The sequence below is a fragment of the Triturus cristatus genome, chromosome 11 (assembly GCF_964204655.1).
Source record: "Triturus cristatus chromosome 11, aTriCri1.1, whole genome shotgun sequence".
In the NCBI taxonomy this organism is placed as follows: domain Eukaryota; kingdom Metazoa; phylum Chordata; class Amphibia; order Caudata; family Salamandridae; genus Triturus; species Triturus cristatus.
The window spans coordinates 830,400,021-830,425,839 of NC_140594.1; positions in this window are offsets into that span (position 1 = coordinate 830,400,021).

The window sequence follows — 25,819 nt, forward strand, 5'->3', positions numbered from 1 at the left end:
AGACGTATGGCGGGAAGCGTAATTTCAGTTTGCCTGCAGGAAATGTATAGTGGGTTATGGCTGGGCCCTGTACCTCACCTGGGTCAATCTCTGCTGTACATAGCCACATGTTGTGTATTGTTGTCTATATCTAAATGCCCCCTGCCCTTTGGACAAAAACAAATGCATGCATAGTGAATGATGTCTTCTCAGAAGCTTTAAGTAAGGCCTAGATTCAGGCCCTTCTCTTAAACCCAGCTGCACATTTTTAGTTATGCCTATATAGGGACTATGCAGAGGGTCTGGCCGAGGTCATACTGTGAGCTCAACCCCCACTGCACACTGCCAAAGACCGTGCACAGTGTGTTATGTCCACTCTGGGGCTTGGCGTACACCCCTGCTATGCACAAACAAAACTTTGTTACAAGAGATTCATGGTTAACTACAACAAACATTTGTTACTTTACGAAAATGGCTTATTAATTGGGGTGGATGGAAGCCCACCACTAGCAATAAAGTCACTAATGTGTTAGGGCTAGTCAACGGTTTCAGTAATTTTAAACCTGAGCTGAACCCCTGATAGCTATGGCACAGAGTAGACAGTAAATTAGCGAAAATGTGTAAAGCAAATGTACATAAACAGCTAGAAAATCAAAAACAAAATGCAATAAAAATCGTACTCCAATTTAGAAAAAACGAGTAACGAGTAACACGACACCTATACAACACAAATCTAATAAGGGGAATTAAGGATGTGAATTTTAGAAGATTTAAGATAAATAGCACAAAGAAAAAGTAAAGGACGAATGATAGCCTATGTTGCAGCCTAGGCGTGATTTTAGGCTGACCGCGCTGGTGTGCTGGTTGACTACAACAAGCAGGTTGATCTTAAAAACAAAAAAGTAAAAGAGGCTGTCTTTCTCTTTTTCTTGTCACAGATCACCTTCCAACCGGTTATACTTCCATCCCGGTAAATCTTTGTGAGTCTTTTAGTCAATATATTCATTCTCCCAGCTTTCGTGTTCCCCACCAGCGTGCCAGGAGAATGAATGCATCGCGTACTCATGAAATGATATAGGATAGTGGTGCACGGATTGTCATTTTAAATGGAGAATTGGATTGCATGACTTGATCATTATTTTGGGAAATCACTAGCTACGGATTCAATTGAAACGGATGAATATATTGATTGAAAGACTCACGAAGATTTACCAGGACGGAAGTATAACCGGTTGAAAGGTGATCTGTGAAAAGTAAAAGAGGAAGACAGCCCTGAAGAAGTCTTGGGGAACAGCCCTTACTCAGTAGGGCCAAGGGAGGGGATTAATCACTGTGGAGACGGAGTAGTCTCCGCCGTGATTAATCCTAAACTCAGCCCGCGTATAAATTTCACGGACACACCACACTCTTGGAAAGAAGAACACTCCGTTGCGACTGAATACCCATAGCACCAAGAATTTTAAATGCCCTTTAGTCTCTGAAATGGAAGTGGAATCCTCAAGCTCTGCACGTTGCAGGCTATATCCAACTGTGTGTTCTATGAGGCCGGATATCTCCACACCAAGGGTCCGATAAAATTTATTTTCTAATGCGTAGAAGCTTCATGTGAGAGCTCCTTATTTCTTGAGTTTAGCGAAGTCGTGCCTTGGCCAGATTGCTTGGTTGGTTAGTCCCTGTCTGTGAGAAGTTGGCCTGGTATATGATGTTCACTAGTTAAAGTGACCACCTTGTACCATGCCAAGCAACCCTTATGGTGTGGTTGTAAGTCAACCTTTTCGGACTAGCCGCCCTAGTGGTAGCGTAGGCTAAGCAGTCTTTGAGGCTAAACTCGTTAAAACGTGTTAAGCAGGCTGTTTTACCAAATGTAACCCCCCTTTATACCAATGAAAGGACACCACACAGATATATATTCAAAATATATATGTATTTATTTCTCAAAGTATCCCCTAGACTCTTTATGAGCACAGGAGCACAAATCGTTAAACAAGACAATGTTATAATATACAGAAGTTGCACTTTATATGGATGGGCCCTGGTGGCCACTCAAACCATATACTAAAATAGTGGTATAAGTACCACGAACAGGAAAGGGAAAAGGCCTAGGGCCTCTAGAATCGCTGGGCCTACAAGGAGCTAACTTCAGTTAGTGACCAGGAGGTCCACGGGTCGCGTGTGCAGTGAGTAAAGTTACACGCGGGCTCCCATAGGTTTTCAATGGGTGCATAAAAGTTTAAAAGTTACTGCAGAAAGGATCTTCGGGATGGACTACGATCTTTAGATTCAAAACACAGACACTAGAGATGTTTCTCTACACTTGGGCACCGGAGTGCCAGCGTTACCTCACCCACAGGAAGCGGGTGCATAGGTCTCGAAGTACGTCGGGTTTCTTCTATCGATTCAATGGAGCCTGATGACAAAGATGCTGCAGGCGGTCGGTCCGCAAGAGCTGCATTGGATCCAAGGGTGGATCGGAGTTGTAGAAGACCTGAAAGCAGAGGGGACAGTGTTCACAGTCACTAGTCAGTCACCGGCGTGGCACCAGGTAGGTACCAGGCGATGTCGGGTGCAAACAGGTGATGAGGGGTAGCTTGTCTCCGCAGCCACGTGGTCCCTGAAGGTCGACGACGTCCAGGAGTCGAGTCACGAGCTGTCCCATGCAGGCTCTCGCTGTCGGCGGTGTCCGCGACTCGAAAGAAGCAAACAAGCCTTGGCAAAGGCAGGAGTCATGGAAAGAGAGGAAAGCTGATTGTTCTGAACAGCAAGGTCAGAGGGGCTGCTCCTTTGGAGAGCAGCTGGGGCCGGTCTGGGGCAACCAGACCAGCATCGTTGATTTCAAGTTTCGTTGCCAAAATGGCCACTAGCCAACGGGCCAGGGACCGGGCAGGCACGTAGAGGTGCAAAGTGCAGAGGGGCCCTACGCAGATCGTGGAGATGCTGGAGGGCTCACCTGTGGTGCAGATGTTGCTCGTAGGTTGGGCTTCTCAGGAACCAAAGCAAAACTTGGAGGGAGCCTCTGTTGTCGCGCTTGCAGCTTGTCGTCGATCTTCCAAGATGGCTGGCTCCACGTGTCTCGGTGCCTCCACGGGTTCCTTCTTTGAAGGGACTGTGGATCGGCTATGAGAGGTCTGGAGGTCCAGGTCTTGTCGGGCTCTGGCAGGAGGCGGCAGCAAAGCAGACGTCGAGTAGCTGGTTGGCGCTTGCGTTAGCAAGATGGTCACTCCCTGACCATAGGGGAGATTTCCTTCAGTCCTCTGTGCAGCAGAGCATTGAAGTTCCCGTCTTCTTCTTGTGGTTACGTTGATTCCAGGATGTCTGAAGTCTTAGGACACAGCTCCTACCTTTAAGTGGATTCTAGGGGCCGGACAACCTGCTAGGTCCCTCCCTAAGGGTGGGACCAGGAAGGGGGTGGTTACACCCCCAATCCTTTGTCCAGCTCGCCCCAGGTCCGGGGCTGGTGTGCCCCAGGACCGGTTTGAACTGGCATATGCACCGAGGCTCCTTGTGACCTTCAGGCATGTCTGATTCTATTGAAGCCCTACCTGACCAATACACAAAATCCTGTCTGGGGTGGTGCATGCACCTCCCCTGGCAGGAAACCCTTTGTCCACGTCTCTCAAGCTGGAAGGACTCCCAGCAGCAGGAGGGCAGACTTGTGTCTGTGGTGGCAGCATCCATTTTGTGGAGCTGAGGCTATGTCTGATTTTACCCGGGTTTCAGGTACTGTACATGTCGTGTCCCTCTAGAAGGGTGGAATGCTAACCCCGTCGCCAGAATTGGCGTGGGGTTAGTATTCCAATTCGTATGACACCTTACTCGACATGTTTTGATAAAGCCAAACCAAAGATAGCATTTAACCGCGAGGTTCATAATGCACTTAAGAGTATATGGTATGGCGATATCTGGAAAGAGTAAAAGGAAGTGGTTCCGATCACTGCAGACAGGCTCAGCTCATGCCAGAGCACCATCTCACATGAAACCAAGCACTCTGCCTTCAGGTTTGTTAAGGCCTGCCATAGGAGTGACTTATAGGTTAATATGTGTCCCATTTAAGGTTAGGCATAGGTATACTATACCTAAGTAAGAGGTGATTACACCAACTTACCCCAGCTGAGTGATCAGCCAGTTGTGTCAAATTGTTAGGCCAGGCCAGGGGTGGCGTAATACATGCTTCAGCCCCTGGTAGGTCTTAGATACACCAATGCCCTGGGTACCTAGTGTACACTGGTACAAGGGGCTCACAGGGTGATCTAGTTCCAATTGGTTATGCACCTAAAGTGCACAGTGTGAATTTAGTAGAGAGAACAGCAGGCTGGGGGTCTGATTAGCAGGCCCACAGCCTCAATATGTCAAAAACCAGTGAAGCAAAAAGCAAAAATTTGGGGTGACCATAGGATAGCAGACCCTACTCTCCTACACAACCCCCCCCCCAAACGCAGGGACATTAAACTAGCCTTGACCAGTCTCGTCTTCATGTCCTAAGTGGAAGCACCTGGAGAGACCATCTGCATTCCCATGGTCTGTACCTGGCCGGTGCTCCACTGTAAAGTCCATCCCCTGTAGGGAAATGGACCACCTAAGCAGTTTGGGGTTTTCACCCTTCATCTGATTTAGCCACAAGAGGGGCTTATGGTCGGTCTGAATCTTGAAGTGAGTGCCAAACAAGTATGGCCTCAGCTTCTTCAGGGCCCACACCACAGCAAAGGCCTCCCTCTCAATAGCTGACCAATTCTTCTCTCTGGGGGTCAACCTTCTGCTAATAAAAGCAATGGGTTGGTCTTGACCATCTACATTAAGTTGTGACAGCACAGCTCCCACACCCAACTCAGAAGCATCTGTTTGGACAATAAACTCTTTGGAGTAGTCAGGACTTTTCAGAATAGGTGCAGAGCACATGGCCTTCTTCAGGTCTTCAAATGCCTTTTGACAGCTTACTGTCCACTGAACCTTTTTGGGCATCTTCTTGGATGTCAGATCATTAAAAGGAGTCACAATGGACCCATAGTTCTTAACAAACTTCCTGTAGTACCCAGTCAAGCCCAAGAAAGCTCGAACTTGAGTCTGGGTGGTTGGAGGAGACCAGTCCTTGATGGATTGTATCTTACTCTCCAGTGGTTGAACTTGGCCTCCACCTACAAGGTGGCCCAAATACACAACCTTACTCTGCCCCATCTGGCACTTAGTAGCCTTGATAGTGAGGCCTGCCTTTTGCAGAGCCTCAAGTACCTTCTTCAGGTGGATCAGGTGATCCTCCCAGGTGGAGCTAAAGACAGCAATGTCATCAAGATATGCTGCACAAAAGTCATCCAACCCAGTAAGGACTTGATTCACCAACCTTTGGAAGGTGGCAGGTGCATTCTTAAGACCAAAGGGCATCACCAAAAATTGATAATGCCCACCTGGGGTTGAGAATGCTGTTTTGGCCTTGGACTCCTCAGCTAACCTGATTTGCCAATAGCCTGCTGTCAAGTCAAATGTGCTCAAAAACTTAGCAGAAGCTAGTTTATCTATGAGCTCATCTGCCCTTGGAATGGGATGTGCATCTGTCCTAGTGACAGCATTGAGTCCTCTGTAATCCACACAGAACCTCATCTCTCTCTTGCCATCTTTGGTGTGAGGTTTGGGGACCAGAACCACTGGGCTAGCCCAGGGACTCTCTGAGGGTTCAATGACACCCAGTTCCAGCATTTTGTGTACCTCAGCCTTTATACAGTCCCTGACGTGGTCAGGTTGTCTGTAAAGTTTGTTCTTTACAGGCAGACTGTCACCAGTGTCCACCACATGGGTGCACCAGTCAGTTTGACTAGGTATCAAGGAGAACATATGTTGAAATGATTGTAGAACCTGGCTACATTCAGTCTGCTGATGCTCAGTGAGGTTGCCTCCAAGGGTCACTCCTTCAACTGAACCACCCTCAGGGTTCTGAGACAACAGGTCTGGGAGAGGGTCACTCTGTTTCTCCTGTCCCTCATCTGTAGCCATGAGCAAGCCCATGTCTGCCCTGTCAACATATGCTTTTAACCTGTTAACATGGAGTACCCTGTGGGGACTCCTGGGAGTTCCTAAGTCCACCAAGTAGGTAACCTCTCCCTTCTTTTCCAGGATTGTATGGGGTCCAGACCATTTGTCTTGGAGTGCTGCTGGGGCCACTGGCTCCAACACCCATACCTTCTGTCCTGGCTAAAACTCCACCAAGACAGCCTTTTGGTCATGCCAAGCTTTCTGTAAGGCCTGGTTTGCCTCAAGGTTTTTGGATGCCTTCTCCATATACTCAGCCATCCAGGAGCGGAGACCAAGTACATAGTCCACTATGTCTTGTTTAGGCTTTTTGAGAGGTAACTCCCATCCTTCCTTCACCAAACACAGTGGGCCTCTTACAGGGTGCCCAACCAACAATTCAAAGGGGCTGTAGCCAACTCCTTTTTGTGGGACCTCTCTGTAAGCAAACAGAAGGCAGGGTAGAAGGATGTCCCATCTTCGCCTGAGCTTTTCAGGTAATCCTTTGATCATACCCTTTAGGGTCTTGTTGAATCTCTCAACAAGCCCATTGCATTGTGGGTGATAAGGAGTGGTGAACTTGTAGTTGACACCACATTCCTTCCACATAGCTGTCAAGTATCCTGACATGAAGTTGGTACCTCTGTCAGAAACCACCTCCTTAGGAAACCCCACTCTGGAGAATACTCCCAGCAGGGCTCTGGCCACAACAGGAGCTGTAGTGGTCCTAAGGGGAATTGCCTCTGGATACCTGGTGGCATGATCCACTACCACCAGTATAAATCTGTGCCCAGATGCAGTGGGAGGATCCATGGGACCCACTATATCTATTCCCACTCTTTCAAAGGGGACCCCCACCACAGGTAGTGGTATTAGGGGGGCCTTTGTTGTGCCACCTGATTTGCCACTGGCTTGGCAGGTCACACAGGAGCGACAAAACTCCTTGGTATCTTCATTCATGTGAGGCCAGTGAAAGTGAGGGACAAGCCTGTCCCAAGTCTTGTTCTGGCCTAAGTGTCCTGCTAGAGGAATATCATGGGCCAAGGTAAGAAGGAAGCCCCTAAATTGCAGAGGTATAACCAACCTCCTGGTTGCACCAGGTTTTGGGTCTCTAGCCTCTGAATAAAGGAGGCCTTCATCCCAATACACTTTATGGGTATCTTGAGCATTCCCAGCAGCCTCAGCAGCAGCCAGCTGTCTGAGGGGTTCAAGAGATGGACAGGTTAACTGAGCCTGCCCCAAGTCAGCCCTGGAAGGTCCCCCTGTCCCCAGAAACTCAACCTGATCAGGTTCAAGCTCTTCAGGGACAGTTCCTTCAGGGTTCTCTAGATCATCTTCCTGGGAAGGCTGATCATCACTTGGAGGCAGGGGGGAAGGCACAGCCTTAACCCTCCTGTTCTTCTTCTTGGTAGGTGTTTGGTCCATTGTTCCAGGATCCAAGACCTGAGGTTCAGTGAGGCACTTTTTGGCCTGTGACCTGGTCACAGCAAGGACATGTGGTGATATACCTAACATCCCTGCATGTGTCCTGTACTCCACTTCTGACCATAGAGAACTCTCTAGGTCATTGCCCAACAAACATTCTACTGGGAGGTCTGCACTAACCACAACCTCTCAGACCCGCATGCTCCCTCAAGCAGTAACCATTTTTGAAAGCGCCATGGCCCCTCTGCCCCTCGCAGATCACCAGCGCGTTCCCTAGGCGCTGCAAACACCCCCACCCGCGCGCGCTGGCCACCCCCGCTCTCTCATACATGGGCCATAAACCCTCTCCTTCTGCGCGACCCTGCCATGGAACCACCTTTTTCTCATCCCATACATAGTCATACATCCTTTCGGTAACCCCTTCCTTCATGCCCAATTGTCCGAACCGATCCCAGGCCATCACCTAGCCCTGCGGATGCAGTTTATTGCCCCTACTGTAAGGGAAACACCCCACATCAAAGGGACTACAGTAGATCAAGGCCCCCCACCCCCTGAGACCCGACCAGTCGCACACACCCCCGGGAATTGGCGGAATGTCCAGCTGTGTGATAGCCATCTCCTACTGTGTGTGGGGTGGGGACTTCCACTGTAGATATGTGTGGGAACGAGCTTGAAGTGGGGATTCTGAGGATGTTCTTTCATGTATCAAAGCGATATCAGGAATGTGCTATGTATGATAAACCTGCAATAAAGTCATAAACCTGTGTATAAGAGGCCAGGCCTCAGAGATGCAGTTAGAGCACCTCGTGACGATACCTTGCTGTCTGATCTGATGTGTTCTCCTCCGGAGAGAATAAAACTTTGTTTCCTGCCTTCCAGTCTCCGGCGCCTGCCTCTTTTTGTTGGTTAATCATCGAATGGTATAAAAGGCGATTACCGCCGGGCAATACTTGAAAGGTTATCGACTGCAAATGCCTCTACCATTTAACAATTGGCGTCCCAAGCGTGGGGCCCATGAGCGACACATGGATCCAGTGGGAGAGGTCCCAACGACAGAGTGAATGACTGCAACGATCGGGAGAGCTCCTGCCCGATAGACCCTCGTCTGGCAGCCGATCATCCGAACTTCACTGGTTCCGAACAGACCTCTCTCGAGTGATCTACGGTCCTGACTGGGAACCGTCAGGAGTGCCGCGGCAAATACGGAGAGTAGAGGACGATCGGGCGCTGGAGGCGGAAGACGAGAAACTGTCCATGCGGTCCGGGTAAGGTCGTGAAACACGACAAATTGCGAAACGATTGATTGATTGATTGAAAATACTAGTATTGCTTATTGATTGTTCTCTTTGAGATATTCGCTGTCTACAAACGGGGAGGAGTAGAAATACTCTCTCTTCCTTTGCAGATAGTGAAGGGTAGGTAACGCAGACTTTTGTCCCCATTGTAACCCGTCGTGCCTATTTTTATCTACCCACTGATTGATTGTCCGAATATTGATTGTTTTGAAGGATAGTGCTCTTTGAGATATTCTCTGTTTGCAAATAACGTAGAATAGATATTCTGTCTAGTCTTTGCAAATAGTGAAGGGATGGTAACGCAGACTTTTGTCCCCATTGTAACCCGTCGTGCCTATCTCTTTCTCACCATTGATTGATTGATTGTCCGAACACTAGTTGTTCGATATTGGTTCTTTGGAGGTATTCTCTGCTTACAAATAACGTGGAATAGAGATATTATATCTAGTCAAGCAGTGAAAAGATAGGTAGTGCTGACTTTTGTCCCCATTGTAACCCGTCATGCCTATCTTCTCCCCATTGATTGGTAATTGGTTCTGCCCAGACCGCTTATTAGAGGTGAACCATCCGGCTCCACTGGAAGACATCCCTAATAAGGACACATTTTCTAAATATGGATGAGTCGCCGTAGCTTACAGCAAATTAGGGCATAAAGATCGCTATATAGAAACAAGAATAATCAAGCGAGACCAGTAGACCGATGACGGGATCCTTTTGACCCTGCAAAAATAAGAAACGTTAGGAAATAGCCCTTTTGAGAGGAATATGAAACCAGGGGAAGGAGCCAAGCTCACGGTCGAGGTAGCCACGAGGTAGCTCGGCTCCGTCGCTCTCGCTGTCTAAACATGTCTGCCCTACTGCCCAGTAAACACGATAAAATCCTGCACAAACGGAAGCCTGCTGATACCCACCATCGACGTCACCGAACTGGGCTAGATCGCGCACAATTGGGCTATGTCATTTTCCGGTTACGCAGTAACATCCTCGTACTCGTTGCCAGATTGCAAATATGTACAACACTCCAACAAAGTAGTATAATTATAACATTTTTAATAACTTATAGGTATAACAACACGCCAACAGGGTAAACACATTAAAACACGTTTTTAAACAACTATTTACATGACAGTCCTCGCCCCTCCTTCTTCGAAATAGCAACATTGGCCTGTTTTGGGCGGTCCTTTTAGTTGGCTTTGGGCTATAAAAGACCTGCAAAATCCATCGGCCTGTGAGACGGCATCAGTGGCGGACGATTGTGCGAATAGGCCGGAGGCTACACGCAGCGCCGAGGCCCTGGCAGCGCCTAGGTGGAGTCCACCACGTTGTACTGGTCTTCCCATTCTCTGCTTCGATCGACAGCGAAGGGTGCCCTGGCGGGGGGAGGCGACGCGGACGGGCCTCCCCCGCCTCCCCAGGTGGAGGCTCACCAGCTGAAGGCACCCCTGCCGTTTCACTCGTCTTCCAGCTGAGTAGGCGCCCCTGCACTCGCCGACCAGCTGGGAAGGCACCCCTGCCGTTTCACTCACCGGCCAGCTGCAGCGGGACCGCCATTTACGTCTTGCCTGCCGGACAACCACTGAGGCGCGGGTTCACCAAGATTGCCATTAGCGTTTGATGCAAGAAGTGGGCCCCCGCAGCCGAGTGATCGGGGGACCCACCCCGGTGGCTGTAACGAAGAGCTGCTGCTGCCACTGGACACTTGAAATGGCGGTTGGCTCTTCAGATTCAGGCCTGGCCCACTAAAAAGACGGCTCTGGGCTACTTTGAACCTCGGAAGCTTGCCTGCTCGGGCGTGGCGCGGACTTCCGGTGAGGGCAAGCCACCGCTGTTGTTCGATTATTCCACGTTGACTTGTCTTTGCCCCGGGCGACAGCCACCTTGCCTCCGCCTGATGCAATGAAAGAGACTGATTCAAGGCGTTGGCAGCGAGACCCGCCTGCTGTCCCGCCCTGAGGACGGATCACGGCATCGCTGCGAGACCGTGGTGACGTCATGCTGACGCAAGCCCCTGTTTGAATTATCAGAAGGCACTGTAGCCTATCCGCTCGCATCGGTTCCGGTGGAACCTCAACATGACCCGGTAGGAACAAAAACTGTGCCTCCCCATCCCCGAATCATGATTTATGCGGTCTGTTCTTTTCCATTGATGCCAACGACAGTTCTCGAACTGCCGAAAGGGATTCTGGTCCGACAGCTAATTCATGGAAAGACTTAGACTGTACACTGGCCCGACCTCGCCCCAAAATGGCGCCGATGAAGGAAGGGCCTACAACTCCTTATGGCGTCTCAGTTATTTGACATTTATGTTAAAAGGATATCAATGCAATGTTTTCGCACATGACGGGCGGAGGGACGGGGAGGGTACTGATCGGGCATACGAACAACTTTATTGATGCTGGTCTTCCCATTTTCTGATTATTTTCATTTTCGTGTTAAGGTAGTTTTGCTCATGATACTCGGCGCCTCTCACACCGTGGCCGGCCTGAACGGTTGTAGGCCCGTATTTGTATACTGACATTGTTTTCAATAAAGGGGTTTTTGAAGGAATTACGGAATTAGCGTCATAACTGACCATCTAGGTTGGTAAAGGTTTTGAATAAATGATTGTTACTCCCAAGCAATAGAAAGCAGATAATGCAGACCCTTTTTTTACCTGAATTCTTTGATTGACGGAATTTGTACCCGTCACACCTGTCTTTTTCCAAGAGTTGTCAGAAAGTGGTCGACTGTAGCTTAAGGTATATGCCGAATGCAAGGTACGGTATCTTGCACCATAATATACGACCGATTGAGAAATAAATGCACGACCAGGGAACCCGAATTTAGGAGATGAATGAAATAAAACATATTTGTATAGTCGAAAGGAAGAATAATAGGTCTGTGGTATTACCCGCTCCTGCAGCTAGCCTGGTACGTGGTAAGTAGAACTTTTTCGTGTCTACGCGCGCTAACGTACTTTGAATGCTGCACACCCCCCCCCTCTTTTCTTCTCTATAGGTCACATCGGAGTTCCGACTGAAGAATGGAGTGGACATGGACCGCACCGTGCTCAATGTAGGGAAAAACATAGACAAACGTTGTGGGTTGGTGTGTGAAGCACAGACCACCACTGGGAACGTGAAAAACTGTATGGTATGACTGTGCGTATGTGCCCTGATTGTACGGTATGAATGTGTATGAATTACATATGCTTGGGTAGCTGGAAGAGAATGTCATGGTATGACTAAAGTGCTTGTCTATCGATCAAAGGGAGGGGAGTAAAAAGTCCGACACCCCCCCCCAAAATAAATTACAGGAAATACTAAAAATACGCAGCATGCATAGGAAAGAGGACAGGAAAGGAGAGGTCCCCTTACTCAACGTAGCCCTGTGTCTCCGTCTTAAGTTTCTACGCTTGTTGCATGTACTGTTACGCCCTATCCGGTATTTGTGTGTACGCGAATGTCGAATTCATGTTTTTCCCCGCTTGTGTATTCTTATGAAGAACTGACCCATGCTACTCCATGTTGTGTGTACACCAAGTAGCCTATTATCGTACACGTCTCTCTCTCGTTTTATGTCGTACGTATACCAAATAGCCTACTTGATGCACTCCCTCTCTCTCTCTCTCTCTCTCTCTCTCTCTCTCTCTCTCTCTCTCTCTCTCTCTCTCTCTCTCACCCCCCTCGCTGAAGGCTCTCTTGCCCCCCTTTTTTTGAATAAATTAACGACCCCATACCTCCTCAGAATGTGTATAATTGGCCTAAAACACGGCGGGGTTCGAACAAATTGACAGAAACAAAAACGACCGTACTTTACCACGTTACTACCTCTCCTTTCTGCAAAATGTTGAACTTAATTGGCTGAGAAAGAAAGGACAGGTAAGACGACTGATGTCTCCCAATCTGGACCTCATCATGGGGACTATATGTCAGTGGTTTTCGTTTTTAGAGCTCTTACGACATCATCTCCACCGCCCAGTATTGCCCCCGCCCAATTGCTCCGAACTAGAATGTCTAAGCACCCCGTCCTCCCAGAATCACCCCAGCTCTGTACTAGCCGTCCCAGAGTATTTCGAACAAAACAGCTGATGACTTTATTTTCTAAAGGTACATCGCCTAAGCTGATGAGGGTTACCTATTGTCTCCAGCAAGAAAAATGTTTAGCTTGTGTCCCTCCCCGAAATAGATATCTGTGAATCCATGACAGTAGCACCTCGCACTTTTTCATAAACTTAGCAGTCCTCGGAGGAAAATGTGTATTAACAGAACTTGTGTTAAGAAGAACGAGTCTCTACCGGAGAAGCCGGTTCGAATTTCGATAGACCAGAAAGTTGACAGATGTCAGGCTTCCTGCCACGATTATAGGGTACAGGAATCGACACCTAGCAGGCCAGACGATGGAAATTCACAGGAACACCCACAGAAACCTGCACCATATCAATGATTAATAAATTAGTAACACACACCGACGTAAGAGTTAATAGACATCAATCATACAGCGACCGATAAAAGCATTTCCCCGACTACTCGGTGGTTGGGAGAGAGAACGAAGTGTGTAAATGTCTTCTCTACCAACTCTCTAAGATTTTGTTTTTCTTGTGCTCATTCAAAGATAACATGCGGTCATCGGAAGAGAGGGGTCGGACGTGACGCACAGCCTGGCTGCGGACCATGGAACATCTATGGCATCGACCAAGGGGGAGCCACGAAGCAAAAGGATGCGGGACGAGGCACCATTCTCAGCATAGAAAGCAATAGAACGAAGGGCTATCCCGAAGCCCGCTGCTCGCTGATCAGCTCGTGCCTGAAGTCCCAACCCGTCGGGCCCAATTGGTGAGCCCAGTGCTGAAAGATTCTACTCTCCTTGGTCCACTTTTGATCCGATCCCACTCCACCCCCTCTTCCCTCGGCCTCCCAAAGCACCCCTATTTTTATACATTGACTTTACAAAAGAAAAATGAGAAGCGGGTACCCCGTCTCAAGGTACCTATGATAAGACCAGTCAAGGGACAGAACAGAACTGGACTGTGATCCAAGAGCAAAGGATGATAACACCCTGCAACGCGAAAAATCTGGATTTGAGCTGGACCTTAGCTCCACCGCCGGTGCTCAACAGTGCCAACAAAAGAAGAAGAGAGAGCTTACCAGTGATGGCTCACTGCAATAAGACACTGGAAAGAAGAAACACCCCCCCCTGACTGTAACTCATGTTGAGTTGTACTCCTCTCCCAACCACTTTTTGATTTGACTATCTCCCAATCAAGTTTCCAAGATCTTTTATCGGTCGCTTCCAACTGCACACTAAATAAATGAGGAAACATTAGCTTATTATAAATGACAATTGTATAGCATCAACCGTACACATGACTATGCTGTTTAGCTTGATCCACGCGAAGTCTAGGCCTTAAGTAATGAGCGTAATTATCCCTTGCTTTACCGAACCTTTTTCAAGTATGGAGTTTGTGTTCAAGCAAGTTTCCCTCCACCTATCTCCGTGTCTGATATATGACGCAGCTGATGTAATTCTGTATACGCTACCTCCTCGACTGTCACGTCAACCACATGTAACTATGTACAATTGTGTCAGATTGCTCCCGCCCGTCCTAAGACTCTGTACTTTTAAAACAGGAACGCATGAGAACATTTACGATATTATGACTAAAAGGTTAACGAAGGTGAATGTCGGCCAGACAAGCTGGCTAGATATGTTGAAAAGGGAGGACTGTTAAAATCTGGTTTGCGATGTCAACATAATCGGCGCCATCTTGTCCCCTCTCAGACCCGCATGCTCCCTCAAGCAGTAACCATTTTTGAAAGCGCCATGGCCCCTCGCCAATCACCAGCGCGTTCCCTAGGCGCTGCAAACACCCCCCCCCGCGCGCGCCGGCCACCCCCGCTCTCTCATACATGGGCCATAAACCCTCTCCTTCTGCGTGACCCTGCCATGGAACCACCTCCCGCGCCTGACCAACACCCCCCTTTTTCTCATCCCATACATGGTCATACATCCTTTTGGTAACCCCTTCCTCCATGCCCAATTGTCCGAACCGATCCCAGGCCATCACCTAGCCCTGCGGATGCAGTTTATTGCCCCTACTGTAAGGGAAACACCCCACATCAAAGGGACTACAGTAGATCAAGGCCCCCCACCCCCTGAGACCCGACCAGTCGCACACACACCCGGGAATTGGCGGAATGTCCAGCTGTGTGATAGCCATCTCCTACTGTGTGTGGGGTGGGGACTTCCACTGTAGATATGTGTGGGAACGAGCTTGAAGTGGGGATTCTGAGGATGTTCTTTCATGTATCAAAGCGATCTCAAGAATGTGCTATATATGATTAACCTGCAATAAAGTCCTAAACCTGTGTATAAGAGGCCAGGCCTCAGAGATGCAGTTAGAGCACCTCGTGACGATACCTTGCTGTCTGATCTGATGTGTTCTCCTCCGGAGAGAATAAAACTTTGTTTCCTGCCTTCCAGTCTCCGGCGCCTGCCTCTTTTTGTTGGTTAATCATCGAATGGTATAAAAGGCGATTACCGCCGGGCAATACTTGAAAGGTTATCGACTGCAAATGCCGCTACCATTTAACAAACCCTCTTGAGGCCAGTTACCCCTCCCCATGAGAAGTTAACAACTGCCACACTATGTGAAGTAGTGGCATTGCTGGCATTGGTCACCAGGTAATTCTCACCTGGTATGTACTGTCCAGGACCCACAAAGCCTGGTGTCACCATAGTGACACTGGCACATGTGTCCCTGTAGGCTTGAGCCACTTTTTCATTTATTAAAGGAGTCTGTCTGTACTTGCCCAGGTTACTGGGGCTCACAGTCAGGGACAAATCCATGTCCCCATCACAGATCAAGACTGCCTGTGTCAGGGTTCTGTCTAAGTCAGAATCTCCTTCAGTTCCCATAGTGATTCCCACTACACCCTTTGTCTGGGGACCAACACTGCTAACAGTAGTACTGGGAGCAGGTGCCTTAGGGGCAACAGTGTTTGGGGCTCCACCCTTCCTACAATCACTAGTCCAGTGAGTTGTATTCTTGCAATGTTTGGACCTTCTCTCTTCTTCCCTTTAGGCTGGGACCCACCCTCGTTAGTACTAGTTTGGGGCCCTGTTGAAGACTTCTGGTCTTTAGATTTCTGATCTCCACCCTTTTGGTCTGTTTTCTTCTGATCACCCCCTTGGCCCTGGTTCTGGTTCTTTTGCTTAACCCTGGTTCTGACCCATTTGTCTGCCTTCTTTCCCAATTCTTGGGGAGAGATCAGATCTGAGTCAACCAAGTGTTGATGCAGTTGCTGGTTTTGACAGTTATTTAAAATCTGTTCTCTCATCATCAAATTGTACAATCCTGTATAATCAGATACCTTACTTCCCAACAACCAACCCTCCAAAGCCTTAGTGGCACATTCAATGTATTCAGACCAGTCCTGAGTCTGTGTCTTCTGGGTGTCTCTGAACATTAACCTGTACTGTTCAGTGGTTAAGCCTAACCCATCAACTAGGACACTCTTCGGGACTCTGTAGTTTCTGACATCCTCCTCCCTAACAGTGAGGAGTCTATCTCTGCCTCTACCTTCAAAGGAGAGCCATAAGATTGCTGCCCACTGGTCTTCAGGAACCTGCTGCACTTTGCAGGCTCTCTCAAGAGCAGTCATCCATTTGTGGATGTCATCCCCACTTTTGTAGGGGGGAACAACCTTGGACAGGTTCCTATTGTCAAAGACCCTATCTTTGTCCTTAGGGACAATGCTGCCACCAGTGGGTATAGACCCACTCTCTTTAGGTTGCCTAGCCTTACTCAGTTTCAACTCCATCAGAGCTACTTCTAGCTCCTGTTTCCTGATTCTCAGCTGGGCTTCCTACATTCTGGCCTCATGCTCCCTCCTCTGAGGGGTGGTCATCCTTCTTCTGGAGTGACCTTGAGAGCCTCTAGAGGCATGAGAAGCATTAGAGTCACCTGAGTGATTCCTTTGCCTCCCAAGCCCCTGGTTAAGTCCACTGGGGAGATTCAATGGGATGATCCCATTGTCAGTCCCCAATAGCCTTAGTTTAGCTGGGCCAAGTATAACACTTGGCACTGGGCTATTTCTCCCTTCATCCTCACTACCATCTGTATCCCTATCACTCTCATCCTCTGTAGTATGAATCTCATCTAAGGGGTGATTATTGGAAAGGGGTACCTCAGTGGCATCTTCAGAAGGGGGGCCTCCTGTTCCAGTCCCTAAGGGGCCTAACTGGGAGGCTTTCTTGAGAGCTTTCTGATCTTCATCAGCTTGTAAAAGCTCTCTGAGTTCAGCAGAAGTAGGGTTCTTGGGCTGTTTAAGGCCCCTGATATTTGCCAACTGCCTGAGCTCATTTTGATTTAGGGTAGCAAAGAGAGTTGGGGCCCTCTGGGGGTCACTCTCGACAGAGATGGGTACCTTGGACCCCTCTGCCCCCTCCATTGCTCTTAAGTGTGGGTGGATGTGTTGCAATCTACCTACACTTGGGTTTACCTACTAAACCTATCTAGTAGTTGTAGTCAGGGTGTGCTACTCCCTTTGCTCTACAACAACTAAGTTCAGTAGAACTTAAGTATATCTATCTTGTTTTATATGTACCTACAGGTACCTATGTGATCTTTCAATTGGTAACCAAGAGATTACAATGGTAAAACACAGCAAGCTCAAATCCAACCGCTGCTCACCAATGTGAGAAGTTGGCCTGGTATATGATGTTCACTAGTTAAAGTGACCACCTTGTACCATGCCAAGCAACCCTTATGGTGTGGTTGTAAGTCAACCTTTTCGGACTAGCTGCCCTAGTAGTAGCGTAGGCTAAGCAGTCTTTGAGGCTAAACTCGTTAAAGCGTGTTAAGCAGGCTGTTTTACCAAATGTAACGCCCCTTTATACCAATGAAAGGACACCACACAGATATATATTCAAAATATATATGTATTTATTTCTCAAAGTATCCCCTAGACTCTTTATGAGCACAGGAGCACAAATCGTTAAACAAGGCAATGTTATAATATACAGAAGTTGCACTTTATATGGATGGACCCTGGTGGCCACTCAAACCATATACTAAAATAGTGGTATAAGTACCACGAACAGGAAAGGGAAAAGGCCTAGGGCCTCTAGAATCGCTGGGCCTACAAGGAGCTAACTTCAGTTAGTGACCAGGAGGTCCACGGGTCGCGTGTGCAGTGAGTAAAGTTACACGCGGGCTCCCATAGGTTTTCAATGGGTGCGTAAAAGTTTAAAAGTTACTGCAGAGAGGATCTTCGGGATGGACTACGATCTTTAGATTCAAAACACAGACACTAGAGATGTTTCTCTACACTTGGGCACCGGAGTGCCAGCGTTACCTCACCCACAGGAAGCGGTGCATAGGTCTCGAAGTACGTCGGGTTTCTTCCATCGATTCAATGGAGCCTGATGACAAAGATGCTGCAGGCGGTCGGTCCGGAAGAGCTGCGTTGGATTCAAGGGTGGATCGGAGTTGTAGAAGACCTGAAAGCAGAGGGGACAGTGTTCACAGTCACTAGCCAGTGACCGGCGTGGCACCAGGTAGGTACCAGGCGATGTTGGGTGCAAACAGGTGATGAGGGGTAGCTTGTCTCCGCAGCCACGTGGTCCCTGAAGGTTGACGACGTCCAGGAGTCGAGTCACGAGCTGTCCCACACAGGCTCTCGCTGTCGGCGGTGTCGGCGACTCGAAAGAAGCAAACAAGCCTTGGCAAAGGCAGGAGTCGTGGAAAGAGAGGAAAGCTGATTGTTCTGCCCAGCAAGGTCAGAGGGGCTGCTCCTTTGGAGAGCAGCTGGGGCCGGTATGGGGCAACCAGACCAGCATCACTGCTTTCAAGTTTCGTTGCCAAAATGGCCACTAGCCAAAGGGCCAGGGACCAGGCAGGCGCGTCGAGGTGCAAAGTGCCTAGGGGCCCTACGCAGATCGTGGAGATGCTGGAGGGCTCACCTGTGGTGCAGATGCTGCTCGTAGGTTGGGCTTCTCAGGACCCAAAGCAAAACTTGGAGGGAGCCTCTGTTGTCGCGCTTGCAGCTTGTCGTCGATCTTCCAAGATGGATGGCTCGACGTGTCTCGGTGCCTCCACGGTTTCCTTCTTTGCAGGGACTGTGGATCGGGCTATGAGAGGTCTGGAGGTCTAGGTCTTGTTGGACTCCGGGCTCGGGCTCCGGCAGGAGGCGGCAGCAAAGCAGACGTCGAGTAGCTGGTTGGTGCTTGCGTTAGCAAGATGGTCACTCCCTGACCATAGGGGAGATTTCCTTCAGTCCTCTGTGCAGCAGAGCGTCGAAGTTCCCATCTTCTTCTTGTGGTTAAGTTGATTCCAGGATGTCTGAAGTCTTAGGACACAGCTCCTACCTTTAAGCGGATTCTAGGGGCCGGACTACCTGCTAGGTCCCTCCCTAAGGGTGGGACCAGGAAGGGGGGTGGTTACACCCCCAATCCTTTGTCCAGCTCGCCCCAGGTCTGGGGCTGGTGTGCCCCAGGACCGGTTTGAACTGGCATATGCACCGAGGCTCCTTGTGAGCCTCAGGCATGTCTGATTCTATTGAAGCCCTACCTGACCAATACACAAAATCCTGTCTGGGGTGGTACATGCACCTCCCCTGGCAGGAAACCCTTTGTCCACGTCTCTCAAGCTGGAAGGACTCCCAGCAGCAGGAGAGCAGACTTGTGTCTGTGGTGGCAGCATCCATTTTGTGGAGCTGAGGCTATGTCTGATTTTACCCGTGTTTCAGGTACTGTACATGTCGTGTCCCTCTAGAAGGGTGGAATGCTAACCCCGTCGCCAGAATTGGCGAGGGGTTAGTATTCCAATTCATATGACACCTTACTCGACATGTTTTGATAAAGCCAAACCAAAGATAGCATTTAACCGCGAGGTTCATAATGCACTTAAGAGTATATGGTATGGCGATATCTGGAAACAGTAAAAGGAAGTGGTTCCGATCACTGCAGACAGGCTCAGCTCATGCCAGAGCACCATCTCACATGAAACCAAGCACTCTGCCTTCAGGATTGTTAAGGCCTGCCATAGGAGTGACTTATAGGTTAATATGTGTCCCATTTAAGGTTAGGCATAGGTATACTATACCTAAGTAAGATGTGATTACACCAACTTACCCCAGCTGAGTGATCAGCCAGTTGTGTCAAATTGTTAGGCCAGGCCAGGGGTGGCGTAATACATGCTTCAGCCCCTGGTAGGCCTTAGATACACCGATGCCCTGGGTACCTAGTGTACACTGGTACAAGGGGCTCACAGGGTGATCTAGTTCCAATTGGTTATGCACCTAAAGTGCATAGTGTGAATTTAGTAGAGAGAACAGCAGGCTGGGGGTCTGATTAGCAGGCCCACAGCCTCAATATGTCAAAAACCAGTGAAGCAAAAAGCAAAAATTTGGGGTGACAATGGGATAGCAGACCCTACTCTCCTACACTGTCCTTCGGCGGGTGAAATACAGGATTTGTAGAAGATGTCCAGTTAGACACAGCCAGGAGTTCTAGAACCTCAAGGCAAGCCCTTAGCAGTCAAGACAAACTCCAGCAGGAGGTCAGTCAAGTGATCCTTGGAGCCCACTTCTTGGTCCTGTGTACAAACAACAGCAGGTCCAGCTCTTCAGATCATCTCACAGGTCTCAAGCAGCAGTTGCATTTCTTCGTCAGTTCTTCCACAGTTGCAGATAGTGTTCTGAGGAGGACGCCTTTTTGTGAGAATCCGAAGATCATTAACCACTTGAGTCTGCACAGCACAGATACCTCTTTTGTACACTGCTGCAGGGCCTTCCTATGCCTTCCTATACTGACCACAGTTCTCCATAGCCAAGAGCCCCATCAGCACCACCACAGAGATTCTAAGCCTTTGTATGACATTGTAAACTCTCATTAGAGACTACTTAAACAGACTACTGCACTGACAGATATATGCACAAAGCTGTGCTCCAGGGGCAGATGCTTCACTTTGCTATTTTTAGGTTAAATACAGGTATTATAGTAGCCCTAATTTTCCTTTGCTCATCTAAGCTCCTGCTAGGCACAGAGGAGTTGTAGTAAGTAGACTTTGATGACACAAAGTATTAAGTGTCATAAAAGTTCCTAAAGTTGCAAGGTAGCTTGGCTTATAATATATAATAACAATAGCAATAAAACAACAAAACAAATACCAATAAAAATAAACATTTAATATCTTTTCATAAAAGGGTAACTTTACTTCTAAATTATTTTAATGCAAGTAATACATGTGTTTCCTGTACATGTCACTCATTCCCACACCACCAACCAAGATCTCAAAGTCAAATCTAATGAGTAAACACACACCGGTTCAGTGAGCTCACATTAGTACCAGGTTCCTGCGGTTCCAAGGACAGCAGCAATAGTTGTTACAAGGATTATTCACTGCCCTTAAGTCCCTCAGGCCCTGGAGAACTGACCAAACAGGTTAACTTGTCATTGGCCTTTAGCTATTGATTCTTTTAATGCCTAGTTTTACTAATCTGGCCTAATATTTTGTAGTAGTCTTAAAACACACATCATAGACAAGGGCAGACTGGGACAGAAAATAAGCCAAGGCATCAAAATGAAAGTGGCCACCGTTAGCTAATCAGATAGCTCAAATTTGGCCCTTCTTTAAAAAATGGAGCAATTTTGAACTGGTAAAGACAGGCTATATGGATTTTTTGCAAGGCATGAGAGACTGCATGCCTTTATGCTTGCTGAAGGAAATGTTTATTGCAATATTAGGGAAAGCAGCAATTAAAAGTGGCCCACCAAACCATAAAACAAGTCCCCAAACAACGAAAAAACAGTCGAACACACTAACTCTCAGAACAGCCCTTCTAGCACTGTCAGGCCGCCCTTAAGGCCAGTCCAAAACTGATCACAGGGATGTGTCTTAATGTTTTTAGAGTTCACTTATTGAACGCATTTCCTCACTTAGACATATGATTATTTTACTTATTACTAATGTTGAGTTTGCATACAACTATGTACTGTGGCAACCCTTTCCAAGAGGCCTTGTGACTCATTATACTGCTTGTCCCCCCTGTATTTACTTTGTCTCCCCGATTTTGTATATGCTTGTTTATTTCTGCAAACGAATAAAGCTTATTTGAAATTAAAACATGTTTTCAAAGTTCACGTATTTTCTGAATGAAACCCTTGTACCAATCACCTCGATAATAGATTCTTTGCAGTGAACTAATAAAGTACGATAAACGCTTGGGAATCCACCTCTTCTGCATTATAGGGTCGAGACTCTGTAGAAAACCCATCAATCGTGTTTCTACATCATTTAATTTCCATGGCCACACTGATCCATGATTTGTCTGAAGCAATCCGATGGGTCAGTGAGCGCTATAAAGCAAACACCGTAGATAAAAATTAAACAAAAACATAAACTAAAATGTATATGTAAGGTCATGACTATATCAACACCCAATTGATTTAGAATAGTCTCTTGGTGCGAGATACATTATTAATTAAATAGGTGACCCTTCCACGGTGAGTGTTTGCTTAAAAAGTCATGCTTTTCAGTCATTTGAGGAACCTCTTGACAAAATTGCACAGCTAATGTGTGGTGAGTAAATGTTGTCATTTATTTATTTATTTGTTGACAGTGCATTCCAATCACTTTCCAGCCACCTCACAGCGCTAAATAGTCATTGTAAATTAACATGTTACATTCTATACGTATGTTAACGTCTCTTGTCTGAATTGTCGAGATTCTTTTTCACATCTAAACTTTTCTTTTTATTTGCACACTCTTGCATTTCTTCGCGCCTTATATGTTCAGTCAGAACGGTATGGCTGGGTGGGTATTTTTCCGAATTCAGTCTGAACAAGTCTGGTCCATCTAAGCCAAAGTAAAACTGTAAGAGAGATTACAAGAACAATTTTCAGAAATCTTTCCAGGTTAATGGGAAAAGGATTAACACCATGCTCGTGATTTACAAAGGCAAACTTGAAACAAAAAGAAAGGGAGTGATGGAGGAATACACAGTTCCTTAACCCCCTTCCATTATTCACATTCTCTGCTTCATTCCTTCGAATTCCTTCTTTACCACACAAGTTGCCATTATCTAATCCCACCACTCTGCTTTAAACTTGCAAAAATAAAACTCTCCATTTACTGCTCAACCTGACGCCCTTTGGCTTCGAAACCTTTTATTCTAATAAAAGCTGGTTTAAAATAGAGCCGGTCTATCTTGAGCGGGCCGCAGTGTTTGACAGGCGTCCCCTGACTGCTTGACCCGAAAGGTATGTGTGACAGGTACTGTGAGGCCAAACAGTGCCTAAGTCCCCGATAACACCAGCTGATGCCATAGATTGAATGGCGCTGACACTGTCTCTTGTCCTCATCTGGGATGGGCTGGGGTGAAAGGACACAGCGCTCTTTCTGAAATTGAACCAATCAAGGCAGCTGAGGTTTAAACCGCGAACAACACGATCTGAGTTAGGGAGTGTATATATACTAATAAGCAGAGGCGCAACTAGAGCCAAATTTCGGGGGGGGCTGAGAAAAAATTTCGGGGGGGGGGGGGGGGGCTGAATCTTTTAAGCCATAGGCAGAGTGGAGCTGCAGGGGCTCTTAGAAGGGGTGAAACAACAGCGAGGCCTCATTAACATGCAAATGGTCTTTTAAAGACCTGTGAAGTGCTCGGGTGCGGCTGTGTGTGTGCCGCAAGGCTGTCTCATCCCGGGCTGCCAGACGCGAGGGGGGGGGGGGGGGGGGCTGAAGCCCTGTGAGTCCAATGGGTTTTGCGCGCCTGCTAATAAGGCATATACTTACTATTGGAATACTGTTCACATATAATTAGACGATTTAAAATAGAATTAATAAATGTTCATGCAATGCAGCAAGAAAAGTTGCTGCGTCATGTTGTGTGAAAGCTATAGAGCAGAACAGAGCCGTATTTACTAAGATGTTGCTCTGTGCCTCCCTCTCTCACTCCACAACCCCCACCAGAAACACTTTAGGATGGATTGCACCAACACACAGACCCTTGCACCATAGTGGAAGGGTGTATGCGTGATGTGAAACTTAAGTTTTTAACTGGGAGGGTACCCTTCTAGTGCATAATAATGTGCTTGAACATAGCATAAAGCGTTCACAATTTGTATGGGCACTGTACAGTGCAGCACACATGCAAAGCTGGGAATGTTTTGAGAAAATGAAACTTTACGCATCAAACTTTGTCTGCAGCGAGATGGCGATGATGCTTGGCACAAAGTTCTGTCTCTTTTTAGTAGGATAGGGCTTTGCATCAAAATCCATGTCTGGTTGAATAAGAACGCCCTTTAACATGCTTGAAATGTCCCCATGACGTAAAGGAGCACAAGTTAGCACAAAGCGGTACTTTGCATTAATTTAAGACTACTTTGCATATGCAAATCAGAATTTTGCAAGAAAGAAATCCCAAAACAACGTTTTTGTGTCACAAACCCAGCACAAAGTGTTTGTAAACCTGCCCATATGTTTCTATCGCCTCAACCCACAGCCCCACATTGAACACGTATGCATTTAATGGCCATTCCACCTTTTACTATTATCTCCATTACTGTTGTCACACACACTTCCAGTTTGTGTTCGGTAAACCTGGGACCGTAATCAAACTGAATGTCTGCATTAATATGATATAAAATCATGAAGTTGTTACTTATAGGCAGGGACACTAGAATTATATCGCAAGGGAGGGTCAGATCATGTGGCAGGGTTGAGTAAATTATGCATCAAGAAAAGGCAAATGATGCAGCATTATGCAGCACATTTTGTTATGGTACTACTTCATTATTTTGTCATTTTTAAGCTTAACAGTGTTTGGGCATTAGTTGTGCCTCATTAGTAAAAGTTTAACATTCAAATTTAGCAATAAACTACATAAAGGTGACCAGTCAACCTTTCCAAAGGGCCTTCCTCTGCATGACAACATGCATTGCTGTGTTTGTACTAACTTTTGAATTGTTTGAGCTATAAACACATTTTCTGAAGATGATGCAGCAGATGATAGATTATGTGGCAAATTAGGCAAATCTACAATCATGCAAAAATCGCCTCAGCCGCACAATCTCATAATTCCAGTGCCCCTGTTTATAGGCAGTGGTGTGGAAAGATTTTTTTTGATAAACAGATTTTATTGAATTTTAAGCCATCATAATTGGCAAGGAGAAACCTTTGGCACATGAGTAGTACAGTATAGGATGAAAAATCGTGACCATACAGGGCAGTAATACACAAATTATACAACACAAAGATCACAAGCACTGTCCACCTGTAAAGATCCACAATAGTCTCAAAGGTAATAGACCCAACCATTTCACCCACACCTGCCCATGCTCCTGAGGGCAACCCCATGCCTCAAAGACCACACACTACTGTTGCGCGCACCAGTATACACCTCACCTTCATTGTGAAAGGGTCGGGGGAGTAGGAGACATCCATTTCGTAGCTATGTCTCATTTTGCAACCAGGAGGGGCCTGCCCAGAAATGCCCTTAATGCCCTCATCCCACCAGTGCCCTCAAACACACCAAGAAGTATCAATAGGGGAGAGAGGGGTACCTCCAACCCAAGTACATCCAAGAGGTCTCTGGTCACCCTAATCCAATAATGATGTATCACTGCACAAGTCCACAAGATATGATAGAATTCTGCCAGCCTAATTCCACAGCGTGGACAAGTGGAGGTAGGGTGAAGGCCTGCCCGGCACAGGCAGGTGGGAGAGAGGTATGCAAAATGAAGGCATTACATCTGCACCAATCATAGTTTTGGGGAGATTGTAAATTCACGAGTGGCCATCAGGGCATCAAGCCAGTCCTCTTCTTCAGTGGACTCACCCAACTCTCCCAGCTGGTTCTAAGGTGGTCTAGGGAAACGGGAGAATTAATTATGAGGGTACCATTAATCTGAGAAATACCCCCGTGGTCCAGGTGACCCATTAGAAGCTTTGCTTTCATGGGGGATGAGTTCTGGGAGGACATCAACTGATCGAACATAAGTATGAAGGGCATGCCTCAGTTGGAGATATTTATAAAATTGGGTGTTTTTAAGAGCATACATCTGCTGAAGGTCCCTGAAAGAGTGCATGTGTGTTCCTGAACATTCTTCTCCCAATCAGGAGATCCAGATCAGATCCCAAGCTC